The 21,129-nt window shown below is 36.7% G+C and overlaps 1 protein-coding gene across 1 annotated transcript in view; it reads left to right on the top strand.

Annotated features, from left to right (window-relative positions):
* Positions 1-11,632: 11,632 nt before the first annotated feature.
* tspan4a (tetraspanin 4a) overlaps positions 11,633-21,129 on the top strand; it is a 213,877-nt gene continuing 204,380 nt past the window's right edge. The window contains exon 1 of the mRNA XM_061709347.1: positions 11,633-11,693. The gene's annotated coding sequence lies outside the window, so the exon portion shown is untranslated. The remainder of the gene's footprint in view (positions 11,694-21,129) is intronic.

Below are 21,129 nucleotides of genomic sequence, written 5' to 3'. Positions count from 1 at the left end.
TTTCAGACTTAAAGGTTGACTATGTAGAATATTTATTAAAAATATATTTCTAAAAAAATAATACATCCACAGTGCGTTTTGAGGTGTACAGAATGAAAGTATTGCTACTCCATAAATTATTTTTCTTAGTCTGAATTAATAAAATTTTATACGGACAAGAAGAGTTAGCCTATTAAGATACAGGATCTCTTCTTCCAGGGAGTCCTGGAAAATGACAGATGAAAACGAACATGGACATTTATGTAAATAAATTTGATGTTGAGTCAACTTGTGCTGTGTTTATTGTGCTCTTAGCAATGGGTTAGAACTATTTACCACCATAACTGTGTTAAAACATGATCAGTTAGTTTAAACAACTTGTTTAGGGCTCCATATTTCATCCATGTATCAATTGATCATGCATAAAGTAGTCCCATAGGATAAAAGGAAGATGGTGAGAAGAATTTGAGATGAGTAGACACCACATGCCCAAAACCCTTAAAATTATGATTTACGAATATAACAGTTAAGTAAGCAGTGACACACACTGTTGGCTGTTTAGGACAAATAACCAAGAAAGGTAAGCACAATAAATGATTCCCTGTGCAGTATTTTTTGGCGAGCCTTTACCAATTTATGGCATGGTATGAGTTGCATATTGGCAAAAAATAAAAAATTAAAATCACGTTGGTGTCCCCCCCAATCCTGACATCGGATCTGCACCCCTGATGGTCATAACTGCGGATCTCCTGGAGCATTCTGACTGAAGTCACTCTTTTTGAATTACTGTCTCGTGACCAGGATACAGTCTTTTTTTTTCATCAAAAACAAGTAACCACATGAGTGAATTTCTAAGTTGAAATACTCATGCAGCCCAAATGTTGCATTGTTTATGTATTTTAAAGGAAGTGTACTCTACATTTTCTTTAATTTCCATTTTTGCTACTTTTTGTAAATGGAAAAGTTGTTTGTATTTGAACGTTTGCCAGAAATCAGAAAACAGATGTGATACCTATAAATGATAGAATGATATAATATAATATATATATATATATATATATATATATATATATATATATATATATATATATATATATATATATATAGCCATCAAGTTTCAATACATTTGACATCCTAAACTTTTGCTAATGTTGCTGACAGACAGACAAACCAAGAAAGGCTTCATGGCTTTTGTCATCAGACAAATATAACACTTAAACCAAAACAAACCAAAACAAACCAACCCTACCCAAAAGGGAAAACAAAACAAAACAAGAAGGGAACCATGGCTGTATACGAATAATTGTAGCAGAGCGCTAGTTACCATGACAACAGTTTGAAGCTCAACGACTGGCATAAAGACATACAGTCTGTCACAAAGTTGAAGGTAAGCAAAAGGCGTTTTTAGAGTGGATCCCACTAATATCGCTGGATGATGAACGCGGGTTTGACGTAATTTAGGTTGCAGGACGTGAGGAGGGAGTTCGAGTCGGCAGGCGTAAACCGCGAACATAACGTGACCTGTGTGGGTGTAATGGTGATAAAATGCCTGTTAGTTCTGATTAGCAAAGGCCCTTGGATTCATGATGTTGTAGCAGGAAAAAGACGAACTAATATCATAATCCATCACTTTGTAAATAATGTTTAACCGTCGTTTTGTTGATCGTTTGTTAAGAAATGTCTAACCGTTGTTTTGCTCACGTTGTTTTGGGTTCTGATTGGTTGTGCCTGCACTTACCGTTAGAGGGGAGACGCGGTGTCCGTTATTCAGCCAATACAGAACTGGACGCTGATTAACGAGCATCGTGTCTGTGTGTCTGTTTCACACCCCCCTTTACAGGGGTATAATACAGACATAACCAGACGTCTTTAGGTGAGCCTACAACATGCTAGCATGTGCTAGGTCTTATGTATAAAGATAGAGACTGTAGACCAGTAGTTCAGCGTTCTTTTAACCTGAAACCTCGACATCCTTTGATATAGAGACCAATTATAAACAATTACAAAGGTATCGTCACCACAACCAAGTCTGTTTTCATACTTTATTACCAGGATGACTCCAGATATTGTCTTTCTAGCCGTATTGATGTTATCAGTTAGACATTTAATACAACAGTAATGAACGTAGGAAAAACCCTGAGGTTTATTGCAATTAAATATGGTATAAGAGTCATACACAATGAACAATAAAGTAACAAATATTTTTTTTATTTTCTTATATCTAGGATTGAGAGGGAAGAAATCTGAAGACTGAACTACAAGTCCTTGATAGTGCCTCTAGAACAACAGCAAACCTGATAGAACCAATGATGGACAAAAAGGTGGAAAAACAGCATCAAGTGAAAAACACACACAGCCCTAAACACGCAGCAAGCCGGGCTGTGTCTGAAAAAGGTGCGAGTTAAGAGCAGATTAATGTTGGAATCTATGGTGTTTTGTAAAACTGACCTGTAATCTGTCTTCCGTTTTCAGAATTTGATAGGATGCTCAAGAGTTTAAATACTGAACACTGGAAATTAGACAAAAAGGTACATTTTTATCATTTTAATTCTTGTTTATTAGAACTATTTTTTGGGGGTTTTTTGAATAATTTCAAAAGACATGTAAAAATAATGAGAATAATAAGAGTATTTGTTGTTTTTTAGTCATCCTTAAGTACACTTGATTTAATTTTATTTAGTATTTCAGTATTTTTTATCTTCTATTGTCTTTATTGTTCAGCTGTGTTAATTTCTATCTATCTATCTATCTATCTATCTATCTATCTATCTATCTATCTATCTATCTATCTATCTATCTATCTATCTATCTATCTATCTATCTATCTATCTATCTATCTATCTATCTATCTATCGATCTATCTATCTATCTATCTATCTATCTATCTATCTATCTATCTATCTATCTATCTATCTATCTATCTATCTATCTATCTATCTATCTATCTATCTATCTATCTATCTATCTATCTATCTATCTATCTATCTATCTATCTATCTATCTATCTATCTATCTTTTCCCCATGTTTCCCCAAATTATTGTGTATGTGTTGTGGTTGCACTCTTATCATATCCTCAGATAAGCAGCAAAATATCAGCAATTAAGAAGATTGAAGATGAGAATAATTTACAGCAGCAGAAGATTGGTTTCTTGCAAAGCATCGAAATCTTAGATGACAACAATGACGACGCCCTGCAAAAAGAGGAAAAGAACCGTGCGAAAGCCCATGCCATGTAAGCAGTGTTACACTTGTCATTAATGTATGTGAAAATTAATTTATTAACCACCCACCCCCCCAGAACTGGAATAATTATACTTTGTAACAGACTTGAAAAAGGAGTCAAGGCCAAACAGAACAATGCAATGATGGAAAAGTTAAATGAAGAAGAAATGGCCTTGATAAGGTAAGACCGTAATAGTATAAATACATGATAAATAACACACTTTAGAGGGCTTTAACACATGGTGAATAGTATGCTGTGCTGTGTATTTTACATTATCTTGTCATAAGGCTTTGGGTCTTTCATCTTGTAGCGAGATGAGCCAGGTTGAGGAAATCTTGAATAAATATAAGTGGTATGGGCACGTGCTATTCAAGCTGTCGCTTCCAGAGTGGCAGGAGGCCCAAATAACAGAAACTATGAAAACTCAAGATGCTCAGGAAAACCAGAACTCCAAGTCTGAGAAAACAGCAGTCAACAAAGGTATGTGACTGAGTGAGTCATAATTAGATACGTGAGGACTGGAGAGCCGGTCCTAACTTATAACACGCTTTTGATGAACTTATTCTACAGAATTTTATTTTTAAAAATATGCAAAGACTAATGCAAAGTTCATAAATACATCTCTTCTTGAGTTTTGAGATTTGAGAATTCCTTAAAAGAGCAATTAAGTATTAGCTTTTTTTTTTTACGTAAAGGAGCCATCTGTAAGAAATGGCCAAAACTGGTACTGCAGTCACTTTCCAAATATTGTTGAGCGGCGTGTAGGCGGCGTGTAGGCTGCAGAATGCAGCAGGAACGTAGGCTGCCATGGCTGCAATAATTAGAGCCGAGCTGGCAACCCGGATGCCGAAACAATACTGACTTGGTGATTGGGAGATAGGTGGAGGGTGGAGCTTCAGAAACAATACTGACTTGGTGATTGGGAGATAGGTGGAGGGTGGAGCTTCAGGCCAAAACAAAAAATGACAACATAAACATCAGTTGAGGGCTGCAACTCCTCTTTTTAAACTGGAATATCCTGGCTTGAGTGCTGTTGTCAGTGACATAAGTATTTGAAATGAACATGATTTTTAAATGTCTGTTGACATATCGGGGTCATTTTATGATTCGTTTTATTATTGCTCTTACATACAGCTCCTTTAAGCTGATACAGTGAAGACCCACATATCCTAATCCATACGAGTGAATTGTATAGATATTGATTACGAAAATGTTCACACAGGTGTTGAGCGAAATTTGGAGTCCGGTCCAGATGGAGCGCTGCCTTCAGCCACAGAGCCCAACCTGTCCGCATCCAGCAAAGGCACTCTGTAAGAAAACACTGACTGAAAATTGATTTATACTATTGAATTACACAGCAAACCTTTGATCATACAAAGCGATAACCAAGTGGTCAAATGTAGGTTTTATTTATTTGTACTTGTATGTTTTTTCAGGTAAATATAGGAGTGGTTTGGATTGCACTTAGTACAGAGGTTTTTTGTGTTACTCTGAATGATTTTATATCCTCCTCTGCTCCATCGTCATGTGGGTTGCTGCAGGGGTCGATACCTCGGCTATTTTCTCTGTAACTGCTACCCCTTGATTCTTAGAAAGCACACATTGCTTCCAATGTTATGCATGTTTATATCAGAATCAAAATCAGAATCAGCTTTTATTGGTCAAGTTTGACTCCGGTTATTTCGCTTACTGTACCCAGATTTAAAAAGTAGCAAACAGTAAATAAACAAACATGGCACTTATTAACATATATACAATTAAAAAAAAGTGAAAGGTGCAGCAGTATGATATAGACATGGTAATGACAGCTCTTAATAACATATTTACATTTTTTTTAAAGTGAAAGGTGCAGCAGAATGAGGTAGATATGACCTTAAAATGTAAGGTTGTCTACAACATACAAACTTTAACTGAGCTTCTTGAGGTACGAAAACCTCGGATGGCCTCTAACTTCCTAAATATCCATTATAAGAAGACAGATGTGATGGTTTTTGGTAGTGAGGTCACCAGTGGGGTTTCTTCTGTGGATTTGCACCCTCTAGTGCGGTGGGGAAAGCCTACTGTCATAGACCTGGGCTCTAAGATGTGTAAGTATTTTATACTGGATGGTGGTGAAATTCATCTTCTTTCTACTGAGAGTTAGCAAAGATAAGAAAAACATTATTTCAAAAGATTTAACAGTGATCCATGCCTTTATTTCTAACTCTATAGATTTCTGTAATTCTCAGTATGTTTGTTTTAGCCAGTATTCCCTGCCTCATCTGCATACCTGTTAACTGGAACATGGAAGAAAGAGCATATTACTCTTGTTTCACCTTGACCTTCATCATGTCCATTGAAGAGTTTGTTTTAAAATCATTTTATTTGTTTTTAAATCTTTGAACCCTGCCTTGGCCTACATACTTCTGAACTGCTTCACTGGCACTCGTCGACCCGTCGTTCTGATCAGCTGACCACCGGTTTCTGGATGTGTTGAGGACGTAGCAGAAGCTCAGACTATGCAGGGCTTTTCCTGTTGCAGCTCAAACATTGTGAAATATGATGGACACATGAGACAGGCCTCTTCAACAGCCATTTCTAAATCTGCTCCTGAACCCACCTCTTTCGACCCAGTGTGAGGTCTTGATTTGATTTAGATTTGATTGTTTTCACTTCTGTTTTTATTTGTGTAGTGTATACATAGAGTTTGCTAATCTCTGGAGAGCATACTCAAACATATTTAGGTTCAAAATAGCTAGTTAATTTAAATTACACTGAGGGGTGATAAAATCTTTAAATTACAAAATGTACAACATTTTGTTGAAAGGTGCCATGGTTAACTGTTTCATCTCTTCCATGTCCCTGAATCTGCGAGAGTTGAACTCCAGCTGCTTCATATTCAAAAACAGCTAACTGTTGACTTATCATATACTGTACTTGACTAACTAACTTTACTTGCTAGAGTTTGGAGTCTACCTGTTTTTTTTTTTTTTTTTTTTACATTTTTGAACTCCCCGCTCAGAGTTCTGAAGTCCGTCTTTGGTTTTACATGTTTCTATTATTTGTACACCTGCAGACCCACAGTGCCACACACATTTGATCAGTCAGGAATAAGGGAAGCTTCATATTTTCTTTTGTCTTTGCCATCTTGTGGTGCCAGGATGGCATTGCTGCCACTTTCTAGTCAATATTCACGAAAATTCCTTGATTTCTTGTTTTTGAATGATTATTATGAATAACTACTTTTTTCATAATTTCTTAAATTTGGACCCGAGGCCATTTATCAATGATCAATGCACCAACTGTTCTGTCAAATTATAAAGACATGGAATTTATCATTATAAAAACATAGATATGGCACAATTTTAGAGTTATAGGACCCAACCTAAATCCAACTTTTTCACAGGGTCGTATTGAAGAGAAAATACAAGATAAAACTTCATAACATAAAACTTTTTATCGACTTGTTTAAACTTTACGGTGTGTTTTCATTTTTTTATTTTTTTACTTTATGTGTTGATATGTTTAGTTTCATTTGGAACATATTGTGCAATGTGAGATGGCTGGATGTGCCCATTTATCTCAAGATTGCCCCTAAACTGGATCTCTTTCTTTGGCATTTCAGGAATCTGGCCAGTGACCGTGCCATTGAAGAGGTCAGATCTGTTGGACTTCAAATGAAAGCAAAATCCCTTATATTTTTGAAGTCTATGTTTATAATGAGGTGTCACTTTCCCTCTTTGTGCAGGAAAAGTTGGAGCTGAACTTCTCCGATCCCAGTCAGATTGTGGTTGAGATGTCTGAGCTGAAAGATCGGATCCTGTTTCTGAAGCAGAACTCCACAAAAGAAGATATAGGACTGACTAAGGTTTCTGAGATCACCAGGGCTAAAATGTATGTCTCTAACAGCTGCTTTAACTGCAGTGCTGAACAGATTTATGTTAAAGTTGTAAAAAACCATAACAGAATAACAGCTTCAAAGAATATGAGCAAAAAGCAAACTTAAAGTAAAGCATAAAAGAAAACATGTAATTAGACATGTTATTTTACAACCGAAGAAAGCAATTAATCATCATAAAATATACAGTTAACTTATATTTGTGTGAAGCAAGGAGAAAGAGCAGATGCTAACGCTGCAGGTGAATGACATGGAGGAAAGAATTCAAAAAGAAAAGGATAAAGCTGGTTTGTTCAAAATAAAGGTTCAGCTTCACCATACTTTAAAAACAAACGACCAGGTAAGAGAGAGAATCTGCTTCATGTAAGACTATGCTCGTTGGTTTTTCCTATAAGTTCAAATCTCAGGTGCCGCAGTACACAATATATATGAAAAGTATTTTTTCTTTTTTCAATAACATACAGGATAATATGTTAGAAGCCCTGGCCAAGAAGGTGACGCATGTGCACTCCTGCTGCGTGGGCCGTGGGTTGGCCAAACTTAAGACCCTGGATAAATTATCTGCTATTGAGGGCCATCTGTATTCGGTTCTCGAAGGAATTGCGAGTATCCCTGAAGAAGACTTTAAAAGACTCTGTCTTATCGAAGAAAGACGGGAGAAATCCAGGTTTGTGTTACTCATATTTAGACTATTTTCAAAACCACACACTACACCAGTAGAGCATACTGATTTTGTCAAAATGTAGTGCAAACAAATGTACAGACTGTGCCATGGAAAAAATACCAGGATGGTGTGATAATTAAGACAAAAAAAAAATCAGTATGCACAGTAACTGACCAGTCCATTTCACATATTGTATCCCACAATGCAATGGGCCACTATAGCAGAAGCTGGTCATCACAGTTACGTGGCCACTTTCCAAAATCTGAACCCAGCCATGAATGCCAGCATAACTGCTTTAACACCTGAGTTCACAAACGGGTCTGTTTGGATTGTGTTTGCTTCCCTTTGTGTCACCTCCATCAGTTTTTTTTTCAATCAGGTTTACTCTCTTCCTGGCCAGATTGTCATCATTGTCTCCCACTGTGTGAAGTACCCACTCATCACTGTATTAAAATTCATGTTTTTGGACTCACTGCTTCCGCAAAACTATTGTTTTAAAACATTAATTACGGTAGCTTCGTTCCTGCTTGTCTCACATACCTGTGCCTCTATTTAGGCCCTTTACTTTTGCATACCAACCTGTGAAGCTTTTTTTTGTGTCTTTTTTCACACACAGATTATGAAACTGAAGTGAAAAATTATTTCTAAATGTTAATGGTTCGCTTATACTCCAGCTCCGACTGCACAAGGCGCTTTCAGAATATTTTGATTTTTAAATTTTTTGGTGTATTGCATAAAATAATTGGCTTCTTATCTTTACTCTTTCCTATTTCAGACTGGAACAGGAAAGACTACAACTGGAAAAAGAGAAAAAGAGAGTAATGATGGAGAGGTGCAGAAAAAGATGTCTGGCAGAAGGCAAAAAAAGTGTATGTGACTCCTAAATTAAGGCTGTCCAAGATTATATATTTCCTTGTGAATGTGTATCAATATTTTGTCACAACTTAAAACAGCTTTTGCTGTAGCTTTTGCTAAATTTTTATTATGTACTACATCTAACACTGCATTGATATTATGGAGCACTGGGTGAAATGTGTGATGTAATCTGCAGGGTATAACAGTTACAAGCTGTGCAAGTGTGTGAACTTCAGAAACCTTCTTCACAAGTTCAGAAAAATAACATGTTTTTTCTGATCAATTAAATTCCTTTTTGGTTTGTTTTTAGACTGGAAGAAAGCTCATGACCAGATGCATGCATGTCAAGCACAAGACCCAGGCCAATGAGGAGTCTGACAGCCCCAAAGATGAGGAGCTGCATCACTGGCTCTTTTCAGAAGATGAGGACTAAAAGTTCTGTTTGAGCATTTCCATGGTGTGCTGGGCACAGACATACAATAGTCGCTACATCAGCAAGGAAATAGAATACATTTCATGCATGTTCTTGCATTTGAGTTATTACCTTTCTTTGGTTTCACTGTTATCATAATTAAATTACAGCATCAGATGTTAAATCTAATTTTGAGTGGTGTGGTTTTATCACTCGTGAAATTCTCCACAGAATGACCAGGATGGTTAACATCCTGGTCAAATTAAATATTTACAATTATAAAAAGTAGCTTTGAAAGTCAACTGAGAAGAGCAATGGGGAGTGTGGAAAAGAGGCGAAGAAGGTGGTAAAGGAGGTCAAGGCATGGTGGAGCTGGTGGAGAAGAGTGTCTAGAATCATCTGTGATAGAAGCGTAGCGGCCGGAGTGAGGGTGAAGTTTTATCCAGGTGCAGCCAGTGAAGCATGTATTGACTCCTACACATGTGCAGAGGGGCGTAACACCAAGACACGGAACAGAGCTGGAGCTAGAGGTGGCACAATGAGCACATCAGAGGAGCAGCCAGAGTTCTGTGTCCTTGAGACTAAGTAAGATACTAGATAGTCAATGGCTGGATTCAGAACAAGTGTTTTGCAATGATTTGGAAATCTCAGATTTACCATTTATTAGTAAAAATATTAAACATCATAAATGCTTTAAAAGCATTAATATTAGCATTGTTTACAGAACACATTATACAGGACAAAGGATGTTCCAGATGGAAACCCTCTTATATCTGCTCACAGTGCACAGAGAACACCCCTGATAATTATATGCATGCTTTATGGTTTTGTGAACCGGTACAGAAGTTCTGGATGGAGATATGTGAGGATTTATCTACATGGATCAATTACAGAATTCCAGTGTGCCCCACACTATGCATACTAGGTCACGTGGGAGATATCCACATGGAACCTAACCTGGCTCACTTGGTTCACATTGCAGCAGCTTTTATTATCCAAGTTTCTTCAAAGAGACATTATAGATGGTCATAACTGCGGATCTCCTGTAGCATTTTGACTGAAGTCACTCTTTTTGAATTATTGTCTTGTGACCAGGATACTCAGTGTTGCCCATTATGTGGTTCTATGAACAGAGCCAGCCTCCTTTACCAGTTTGTTCATTTTTTAAGGTTGCTCGCTTTGACGCTGCTACCCAAACAGATGACTGCAGATGACATTACACTCTCCACAACAGACGTATTTAAGATCTGATATAAATCCCATAACAGCAGTTCAATACCTCTCTTGAAAACAATTCTAAAATAAAATTTCGACCTGCCTTTTATATAATAGCAATGCATTTATTCTGATGCTTTTATCTAAACTACATTGTATCTAAATAAAATAGAAAAATAAATAAATAAATAACACATTGAAGGCTCGTCAGGTTTATTTTTTAAGGCTCAGTTTGAGAAGTAGCTGGTTTAAGTTCCGGCTTCCTAGTTCATGTTTCTTTGAAAAACAATCATTTTACTTCATGAACTACCACCACATCAATATAAAACAAAAACTCAGCAAAGCAGAGTTTGAAAACAACAATTTTCCATATTTTCAATACTGTGCAGAAATCTGGGGCAACAATTACAAAACATCTCTACAGCCATTAACCATAATGCAAAAAAGAGCAATAAGAATAATCCACAACGCTGACTACAAGGAACACACAAACCCATTATTCCTGAAGTCCAAAATACTCAAATTTATGGATATTGTGGGCTATCAAACAGCGCAAATAATGTTCAAAGCAAAAAATTATCTCTTACCAACAAATATACAGAAATTATTTAGTATTCATGAGGGAAGATATGGTTTAAGCGGCAAAAGTAATTTTAATGTCACATTAATACGCACAAACAGGAAAGGTTTTTGTGTTTCAGTCAGCGGGGTGAGGCTATGGAACAAGTTTTCAATGGAATTAAAGCAATGTCCAAATATTAAACCGTTTAAAATAAAATACAAAGATATTATTTTTCAGAGGTACAGGGATGAGCAAAATGCTTGGGTGCAATGATACAGTGTTTATTTTTTATTTATGTATTTTTATCCTTATTTTCTTACACTAGTCAGTAGCTTATGTTGCTACAATGTTTTTATTGTCTTGTTTTGATTGTTTTTGTTTTTTTTATTTTTATTTTTATTTATATTTTTTTTATTATGTTTGCATAATGTTATGTTCGCATGTGTTAGCTAGTCATATTTAAGGAGAGGGGGTGAGAGTTTATAAGTTTTACTTCTTCTCACTCCCTTTCGAATATGTACTTTGTTATGTCTCATGTTAAGACGATTGTCTTATTTTCTTTCTTTTTTGATATGATTCATATTCGAAATAAACACTACTACTACTACTACTACTACTACTACAATTAACACGTTTAATTGTATTTTTTGAAGCCGCATTGGAGCCCTGGAGTCAGAGGACTAGTTTTTTTTCTTCTTATTTTTAGCGCTGCATCTTTACTGTCCACTAGGTGTCGCCGTTGCGCCGCTTTCCCACTTCAATAAAGTCACATGCGCATCCATGTTGAGTGAGAGAGCAAAGAGGGAGGGCGCTTTTTGAAAGGACCAATTTAAGAAGTTTTGTCATATGCTGAGTAAAGAAGTGAGACAGACGGGAGAGAGTACAAAGATTCAGATAAGTGCGTGGTAAGTTAAATTCAATAGTCAGACTCTTTTTTTTTTAATCGTCTTCTTTGCTTTTAAAAGTTGCTTTTAAATTATTATCGTAGCCTCTACACACGAGTCAGTGACCTTGCCTGAGAGATTTAACTTTGATAAATAGTGAGCTGTTGTCTCTGACTTTGCCTAATGAGAGGGGATAAACTATGTCCTGAATTTTTATAATCTTTTGTGAATTGAGTAATGGATGTTGCACTCTGTTTACTTAAGTCTGGGATAAATCAATCATACTTAAGATCACTGTTCAGATTTGCTCATAAAAATATCGCTTGTAAAACTGTCCAGTATTGCCTTCAATGTTCGTGAATTGTTGCCGTAAGTGGTGCTTAGGTTTATTGGCATTTTATGTTTGTGTAAATGAGGTGACGTGTGAGAATGGGACTTTCTGATTGGCTGAGGAATGTTTTCCTGGCCCATGCTGAAACAGACAGAACTGAATTTCTGGAGAACAACACGGCCGAATACCAGCCATTCCTCAAGATATCCCTTCCCAAGAGTTTTTCTTTCCTTTTTTTTTATCCTTTAGGGGTTACAGGAACTTAAGGCCTCACTGATTTAGCAAAGCCATGGCCGGCTGGCAAAGTGCAGAGGTATTCACTGCTATACAATGTGCCCTTATGTTAGGATCGCAGAGGTTGCATGAAGGCTGCTCCATACTACATGTGGCACATTAGATATCAAAGCTACCTTTAACAAGGGCAGTAGCTGTATTAAAAAGAAACCTGTCTGGAAAAAAAAGTCATATTTTTTTTCTCTAAATGCTATTATTTCAATTTCAGATTTTTCTGATTGCTGTATGTTTGAATTGATAGCTGGAAAAACTCATCATCAACTTCAAAGAATGTGCTTGTTGTCCACCTCTCCGGATCTATACGAAAGATTTTACATTTTGGACTGAATAGTCACACAAGGATAATTCATTTTCCATAGAGATGAAAAAAGCCATTGTATATGCATTGAGAGAAACTACAATATATTACAACAAAGAAGAAGACCTTTGCAAAAGCAACCGCATTGTTGCTCTTTGTAAGCATGAAAAATACACATGAAGCTCAGTGGAGCAACTGCGCTGAACAGTAGAAGTGGACAACAGTAAAAGCTCATACTGAGCCTTGTTCCAGACCTTAAAAGTACTACCCTCATTTCTTTCAGCAAGTTAACCATTATAATACACTTGTAGCTACCAGAAAGTTGTTTTAGATAACAGTTAGGCTTCACATTCATATCTGGCCAGTGTATTTGATTCAGTCACTGTTGTGTTACCCTGCATTAGGTCCATCAAAAAGAGAGGAGTTCAAAATATTTCTAATAAGTATTACCTGATAAGTATTACCTGCATCATCAGATTTCCAAGTTTAGCTAGTGAGACAAAATAATTATACTTCACATATTAAGTAATATTACGGAGGTATAGAGGATGGATGGATAGATATTTGACATTTTGACATATTCCTCTGTACAAAACAGCCTTAAATCTGGAAAATGTCCTTACACAGTTCTGTTAATATCCACCAGTAATATTGCTATTGGATTAAGGTCTCAGCTTTGCCTTGGCCATTTTGAAACATTACCTTACATTAAACATTACCACTCTTGCTTAAAGCGTGAAGGATTGTTGCCTTGCTGCATGACCAGCCTTTTCAAGATTTAGTTCACACTCAGCTGTTCCATGATATTTTCATTACAAATTCTCTATAATTCAGAATTTGTTTTTCCATGCCAAGCCAGACATTTTGAGAAATAGACTCAGGCCATAATGCAGGAATGTAGTGTTTGAGTGTACGTTTTCTGGAGGCAGTGTTTTTTATTTAAACAAAAATGTCATAGTTTGGATTTTGAGTGCTCAAAACCATTGTCCAGCATCTTGTTCACGTGATTATTTCCAGGCAGCAGTGTTTGCTGGTTTGGATTGTCACTTCACCATCAGAGGGTTCCTGGTTTTAATGTGTTTTTGGGACCTTTCTTTGTTTAGTTTGCGTTTTCTTCCATTGTAAAAAAACATGCATTTAAGATTAATTGGATTTAATGTTAGTAGTTAGTTGGCTGTTTGTCCTGCTTTTCTCTGTGTAGCCCTGTCATGAAATTCCAACTTGTCAAAGGTGTATACCGACTCTCCTCAGATAGGCCCCAGATCGTCAAGCTCTGACAAGGATGAAACAGTTATGAAAAAGACTGGTTGACTCAGGAGCCCCAACACCAGGCAACAACAGAACGTCAGTTCATTTGTCACCTGTAGGACTATTAAATGCTTTGTTGTTGAAGTGATCGTTGCTGCTAAATCGGTCCGTTTGTGGCAGTCCAAACTTTTCAGACGTGTTCATGGCATTATCCCTTTAACTGCCTGCCATTTGGTCGAGCAGGCAGTAAAAGGGATTTATGCACTCCCACATAAAGTTTGCCAAGCTCAGACTTTGACAGATTTCTCTGCTTAAAAACAAAACAAAACAAAAAAGCAACAACAGCTAGACATCAGACTCTAGTTTTCCAATTAACTGCTAATTTCAAAAAGATTTACTTTTGCAACTTGCAACAAGTTATGCTGTATCATTATCTTCAATAAGTTAACAATATATTTTCATTTTTAGTATTCTTATGAACATTTGTAACATTACCATAGGTTCATTAACATTTTTCTTGTAATTATTTTTTTTATTCATTTTTATTTTAATTTACCCTCAATTTTCCATTTTTATTTAAAAATAGGATACATTCAAATTGTTTGATACAATTTGATAAACTTAAACTATACAGCTACCCGCAGTTATTGTATAAATATGGCAAAACTACTTTTTAATAAAATTGAAAACAGTTGCTTAATAGATGATGATACTCCAGTACCTGCAGAGCAACATGATGCAATATTGTTTTTTTTTCTTTGAACTTCATTCTTATGAAATTAAAGTTCTTATGAAAAAGTACAAAGACCAGGTAAAGCACAGACATGAAAACACAAGTAAACAAAATAATTAGACAAACTAAAGATCAGTGTGGTCAGTGGACGGTGCAACCATCATTCTCGCACACAAAAGGCAAAATCACATCTGTTTGCAGTACTGTACATGTACAGTACAGTACATGTACTGTACATGTACATTATTATTTCTTTAAAAGAAAACAGTCAATTTGAATCCTTTTAAATAATAGTTCATCAATTTTCTTAAGTAATTAAAGAAGTTTTCCATACATAGAAAGTAATTTTTTCCATTTCATATATTTCTTTGGCAATATCAACCCATTCCTTCTTTGTTGGGGCTCATTTATTTCACTATTTTCTTGTTATCACTTTATTACTGGCTGTCAGTTTATCCGGAGTTGAGTGTAGGCGAGCTATTCCCCATTGTTCCCAAATCTCAAAACCACTTATTGAATTGATCATATTTACTGTTTCAATCCAATAAATAAGAATAACTACAATCCCAATAGATCTGGACGTGACCTGCAGTGGTTTTACCTTTTGTTTTGCTTTCAGAGTAGTAAAACATTTTTCTCTTCAATAACCTGAACTCGAGGTACTCAGTTGAGTTTTGTGTTCAGCTAGTCTGCCTTTGAGATAATTATATTTGCATATTTTCACATGTGAAATGTAGATATCTCAGTGTGCTCCTGTACGCATTGATAAAATCTAGCAATCACTTTTCTGTCTGGTTTGGATTTATATGCTGCTAACAAATATTTATCATGTCTCTGTTGCAATCCACTATTTTTATGTTACTTTCAAAGTAGGATATTACCGGCAGATATCTAAAGAAAATGGTTATCCAAATAATATTTGTCTTTGAGGTTTTGGAAACTATCTAATCCCTTTGCATTAGGAATGTGACACTAGGTGGTGATGTTAATTGGGCTGTACCAATTATACAAGGCACCTACTGTCATCATACATCACCCATCTCAACAGTTTATTTTGGTTTTCTCATTTTTTTTCTGCATTCTGCATCTCAAATGTGAGGATTTAAAATCACTCTCCATTTTTGTCAGGTACAATCCTCCGAGACAGTCAGCATCAATAAAACAATTAATCAGCCACAACTTTTAGATGGCGATTGTAATCATGGTCAGGAAAAGGAAACACATTTTCAGCAATAGTCAGATAGTAGAAAATCCTACTCAGTTAAAAGAAGTTAGTTGTCCCTTAACTGCATTTGACATCATTCCCTGATGAATCGAGCAATGTAAGCGAGAATTTTCCTTCAGGAATATACTCACGGTGTTTATAAATAAACCTATAACTACAGCTTCTCAAAGCTCTCCAGCCAAACTCTCTCGACACATTCCAGGATGTGCGCATATTGAGAAGAGGAGGCAGCTTCCTTTCCCTCTTGTCCTCCCACATTTCATCGGTTCCAGCTGAACTGATGATGAACTGATGGGTCTGGACAGTTGGCAGCTGCCCTCTGTTTGCAGTCGTCCTCTAAATACTGACCAGAGACCAATGCTCCTGTGCTGATGCAGTTCATAATCTGATAGTTACTTGTCTTTGCTTTTCTTTGTGCTTTAATACAAATGCCATTTAGCTATTCCTTATTCAACTAGGGAAAATATGATTGGAGAGGAGGTGTTGACTTCTGTTTTTAATCGTTGCAGCTGGTGTTGTTTGTCCCAAGTATAGCTCAGTGCTGGGTTTGTGGGCTTTTTTAGGTGTGGCTACTCCCTGGATGATTGCCCTGAACACTGGCTCTATTCAAGGTGGACATAACAAGTCTGCATTGCGCTGGCGCATGCAGGTATGTGTGTGTACGTGAGAGACTGTGCTCCACTGTGCTCCACTGTGCTAAATTCACTCAATCAATTTTCCCCTAGGTTACACCTTCCTTCACGGCATTTTTCTCTTCTTTTGCCAGATTTCAGTTGATATTCTTTGCCTTTGTTCTACAAATATATTTTATGACGGTAAATGTCAGCCTTGTGTTCCTGTAGTGTGGTGTTCTTCACACTGGAGTATTTAATCAGACATATTATTATGCAGCCTGGGTAGAGGTTAGGAAAGCATGTTCTTTTAATTGTGTAAACCCCGTGATTCAAGATCTTTGAAGAAACAACTCGAAGCAATCATTTTCTGTATGACTTTTTCTGTCTCCCAAGTCGAGTTTCAATTACACTTTTTTGCAAATGAAACACGAAAGTCTGAATTTGCGATAAAGGTACAGCTGCAGGGGCTTGGTGTTTCCATTGAATGGTGTTTTTCTTTTTATGAGCGTAAGTCTCCTAATTCTAACTGTATCTCAGTAACTCTCCGTATTGCGTCCTGCGAGACTCAAAGCAATTAAAAAGAAGATTTTGACTTTGAAGACGGACAAAGACATCTTTAGTCAATCTTTGACAAATTGCGATCCCTGCCACCACTGTTATGAAAATAGTCATCAGAAGATGAAGGCAGCTGATGATCATTCAAATGATTATTCAGAGGCAAAGTGCCTCTGTAATTCAGTAATGATTATTGATTAAGTAGTGTTATAGCACAACTACATCATATTAATGAGGCCAAAGATACCTAGAAACTAGATTTTGATGACTCGATTGACAGACTGTGTCACACCCAGCACTGCCACAAATGTGCAAATGTGCAAACAGTGTTTCCATTACAGTTTTGCGATAAACTGGATTATAAAAGGCCCCTTGTGAAAGTGTAAAAAGGTTTTTACACTATTTGGCAGTTTTTTCAAATTACAGGCATTTCCATTACAGGTTTTTCTTTGCAATATTTTGGTTTAGCGCAGATAGGGGTAATAAAAACACAGCTTTACACCTTTTCAGATTGATTTGTGAGCATTTGTTAAAGCACAGCTCTCTTAAGCTTCCATCAAAATAATTCAGCTGAGTCGTGGTCTGGACATTGATTGGCAACATATAACTCTTTTGAAAATGTACTGGTTGAATAAATCAAACTGAAGCCAAGGTTTAGTCGTTTGAGAGATGGCTTCACATTTGAGTCAAGAGTTCTTAATCAGACAGATGAGTTTAGGAACAAATTATCAACCTTCCATCACCTCGCTTATCAATTGGTATAAAGTGCTTAGTTCTTGTGATCTCTTTGTGGACTGAACACTGCGGCCTTAGAGGGGACTTGCTGAGATGTCCTTTCTGGGAAGATTGCCAGCTGTCTTGAATGGGTTTCAGTTGTAAATAATGTTTCTCACTGTAAAAGGTTAACTACTTTTTTATTCATTTTCTCCTTGGAATTCAACTGTTAGTGTCTGTGCTGTTTAGACTGGCAGACTTTTAACTGGACATATAAAGTCGGTCTGGTGTTTGCTGATTTAACAAGGAGGTCACGCTGTTATGGTGTACAATTAGAGTTGGTTGGGTTTTCTTAAAGTTTTGTTATACCTCATGTTTAGTTTTGGTATTTTCTGTCAGGATCTCAGTTCAGTTTAACGTTGGTGTTCTTGGGTCTTGTCTTGCGTTCTCTTCTCTGACCTCATCTGTTTCTGTTTACTTCACTTCCTGTTTTACTTTGAAGGTCAGTCTTGGTATTGTTTTCTGTTTCCTTGACCTCATCTCCCTGACTGTTTGCACCTGTGTCTCGTCAGCCCTCTGAGTACATCTTGACTTGTCTTTCTGTTCCCTCTCACTGGACTGTATGTTTTCCATCTCATCTGGTTTTTCCATCCTGATCGGTTTTCTACCTGGATGGTTTTTGAGTCTTCTGTTTTTATAGTGAACCTGCTTTTTGTATTCCTGTATGTGCAGGACTTTAAGTTAAATACAGCACTTTTTCTGTTTGCAACTCCTGGTGATCTCCTGCGTTTGGGTCCTCACAACTGTCTCAACTCATAACACACACACACACACACACACACACACACACACACACACACACACACACACACACACACACACACACACACACACACACACACACACTACACAAACTGCCATTGTGTCCTCAACTGTATGATCTTCTACATAGCCTATCTAATCTCTGCAGACTTTCAAACTTTTGTATTTATAGAGGCCGTCACACAATACATGATAAAGTTGCTATTGTCCAGGTATCTTCTGTGGAAACCGCTTTGGCACTTGTCTTAGTTTTTTATTCAATAAATAATGAAATAGTGTAATGTGTCATAACTTGTTGTTTATCTGAGACTGTATTTACCTTAGTTTAAGACAAGATAAGGACTTAACATAAACTCTTTGATTGAAATAGGGGGTGGATATTCTCATACTTGTCTTTAAAAAACATCAAACAGTTGTCTGAACAAACCACATCACTCTTCCCACAGCATCTTTGCTGTCTGCATAACCATAATATCAAGAATATGTGGCTCACTCCAAATTTAAAAGCAGTGAATTAAACTTGATTTATTTGCTGAGAGTTGCATATAGATGGCAAGCAGCAGCTCTGCATCTGGATCTCAATGTGAGTGTGCGAGGGTTCATTCTCTAATGTAATCATGTGTAAATAAATGTAAATGAATGACTCTGCACGAAATTGGTTCTACAAATATTATTAGATGCATGCGTATCCAGGGGGCAGGACTGGCATCATGTTTAATAAACATACATTTTTACTATTTGTAAATTGTTGTGAAATGAATAAGTCAAGTATACAGTCCACAAATCCACATAGTTTTAATGGAAACTTGCACAATACAGTATGTAAGTGGAGAATATGCCCATACCTGTCTTTTGATGTTAGTTATGTGTTTCTGTTCTCCTTATTTGACAATATCTGCAGCATGGCGATAATGTTAGTTTCACTACGTTCAATAAGTTAAAATGTTAACAAAAAACAAATAAATAAATAAATCCTTTAGGCCATGTGGGCTGTGTGAGCAGGTCTGTTTCCATTGGACAAATAAGCATGTCAGCCTCTGTGTTGTGTTTGTTGGGTCCTTCCTATGCAATTTGTCCTCACCTACTAATGTCCCTCTGGTGGTGACTGCAACTGCAGGGGAATGCTGTTGCCAGATACACGAACCTTTAAAACTAAAAGAGAGCCAGCTCTCTTTTTCACACGTGTGAATTCTGTCTAAGGTCACCCACAACAACGAGTGTGGCTGAAAGCCTGACTCACACTGACAAGAGCATGCCCTTAAAACACTTGATGCGATGAAGATGTTTATTTTTCACCTTCTCCTGTAGGCTACAAGGAGCCGGCATGCCCTCTTGCATTTGGAAGAGTCTGCTTTGTGTGTCCCTCCTTGTTGAAAACTCGGCTGAGATGTTAGCGCCGAGTGAAAACCACAAACCATAACCACACACTTCCAGTGCTGCTGACTCCCAGTCTCACGCCCAGTTTAACACACAAAAAAAATACACTTACCCCCCCACAGCATTTCTTCATATTACCTCACACCCTGTATTTCCTACTGTGATCTATAATTTACTTCACATAGATGATATATTCAGCTTTATATCATGTGATTTTTTTTGTTTAGACTTTTTCTTTCGAGGTGATAAATATAGCAGAGGATATTGACATTCTGTTTATAGCTGGACTTTTTTTAAACTTCCTTTTTCCTGCAGCGGTGGACTAATCCTTACATAACATATAATTTTGGATTGGATGGTAAATTCTTTAAACATGTACTCATCACATTCCATCTTCAATCCAAATTTTCTCTCTTTCCTGACATTAATATTTTTCTTTGATCACTTTTTGTGCTTGAGCAGCGGACACCGAATTAAGAAATAATCTCAGCAAGAAGTTGACTAGAATTTACACAATTTCTGGCAACTAGTTGTGTCTATCTAAGTAGATTCATTCCAACTTTGTAAATGTAAGACCCCTAGACACAGATCTTGCCACAACCTCAGAGTGAAAATCAGTCTTCAGTACTTAAAAAAAGCAAATAATTTCTCTTCTGTAGAAAAATTATGATGAGCTGAAGTGGTCCACAGTGAGTACGAAGCAAAGTTGGGTTTAATCCTGACACCTTTATAATCCTTTATAATGACAACCAGAGCACAGTTGCAATTTTCAGTCATGTCCTATTTCGTTAACCTGATCTTCTCTTTAAATAAAGACACTTCACTGTTTAATTATAGCATCGACTTTTCTAAGCTAGGTCTTTGTTTCTTTGTGATAACTGATGTTTAACTGTTCAAGATGTGTAGATTTCCCCCAGCTCACCAGGGGGCCTCTTCAGAGTCTATAATTAAGGTTCATTGTGTAAAGGCTTTTTATTTTTTTAATTTTTGAATGAACTTACTCCATTTTACTGTTCCTGGACTCTTTAATTAGGGAGCAGAATTACACAATCAGCATCCCTACCGTGCATTAGAGATTTATTAAATTAAAATCAGTCTTTTGATCTGAGGGGGTACAAAACAATCTATGGAAAAAGAATTGTTGATTAAGATTTAGTTTTTGTATGCTGCATTATGATAAGTTGTGATACAGTGAGGGTTGTTTTGACTGGTCTTGAATTGTCCTTTATATGCTTTGTTGTTATGT

This window comes from Cololabis saira, chromosome 2 (assembly GCF_033807715.1).
Source record: "Cololabis saira isolate AMF1-May2022 chromosome 2, fColSai1.1, whole genome shotgun sequence".
Taxonomy (NCBI): domain Eukaryota; kingdom Metazoa; phylum Chordata; class Actinopteri; order Beloniformes; family Belonidae; genus Cololabis; species Cololabis saira.
The sequence above is the reverse complement of the archived record's forward strand: the minus strand, read 5'-3'. Positions and strand labels throughout refer to the sequence as shown.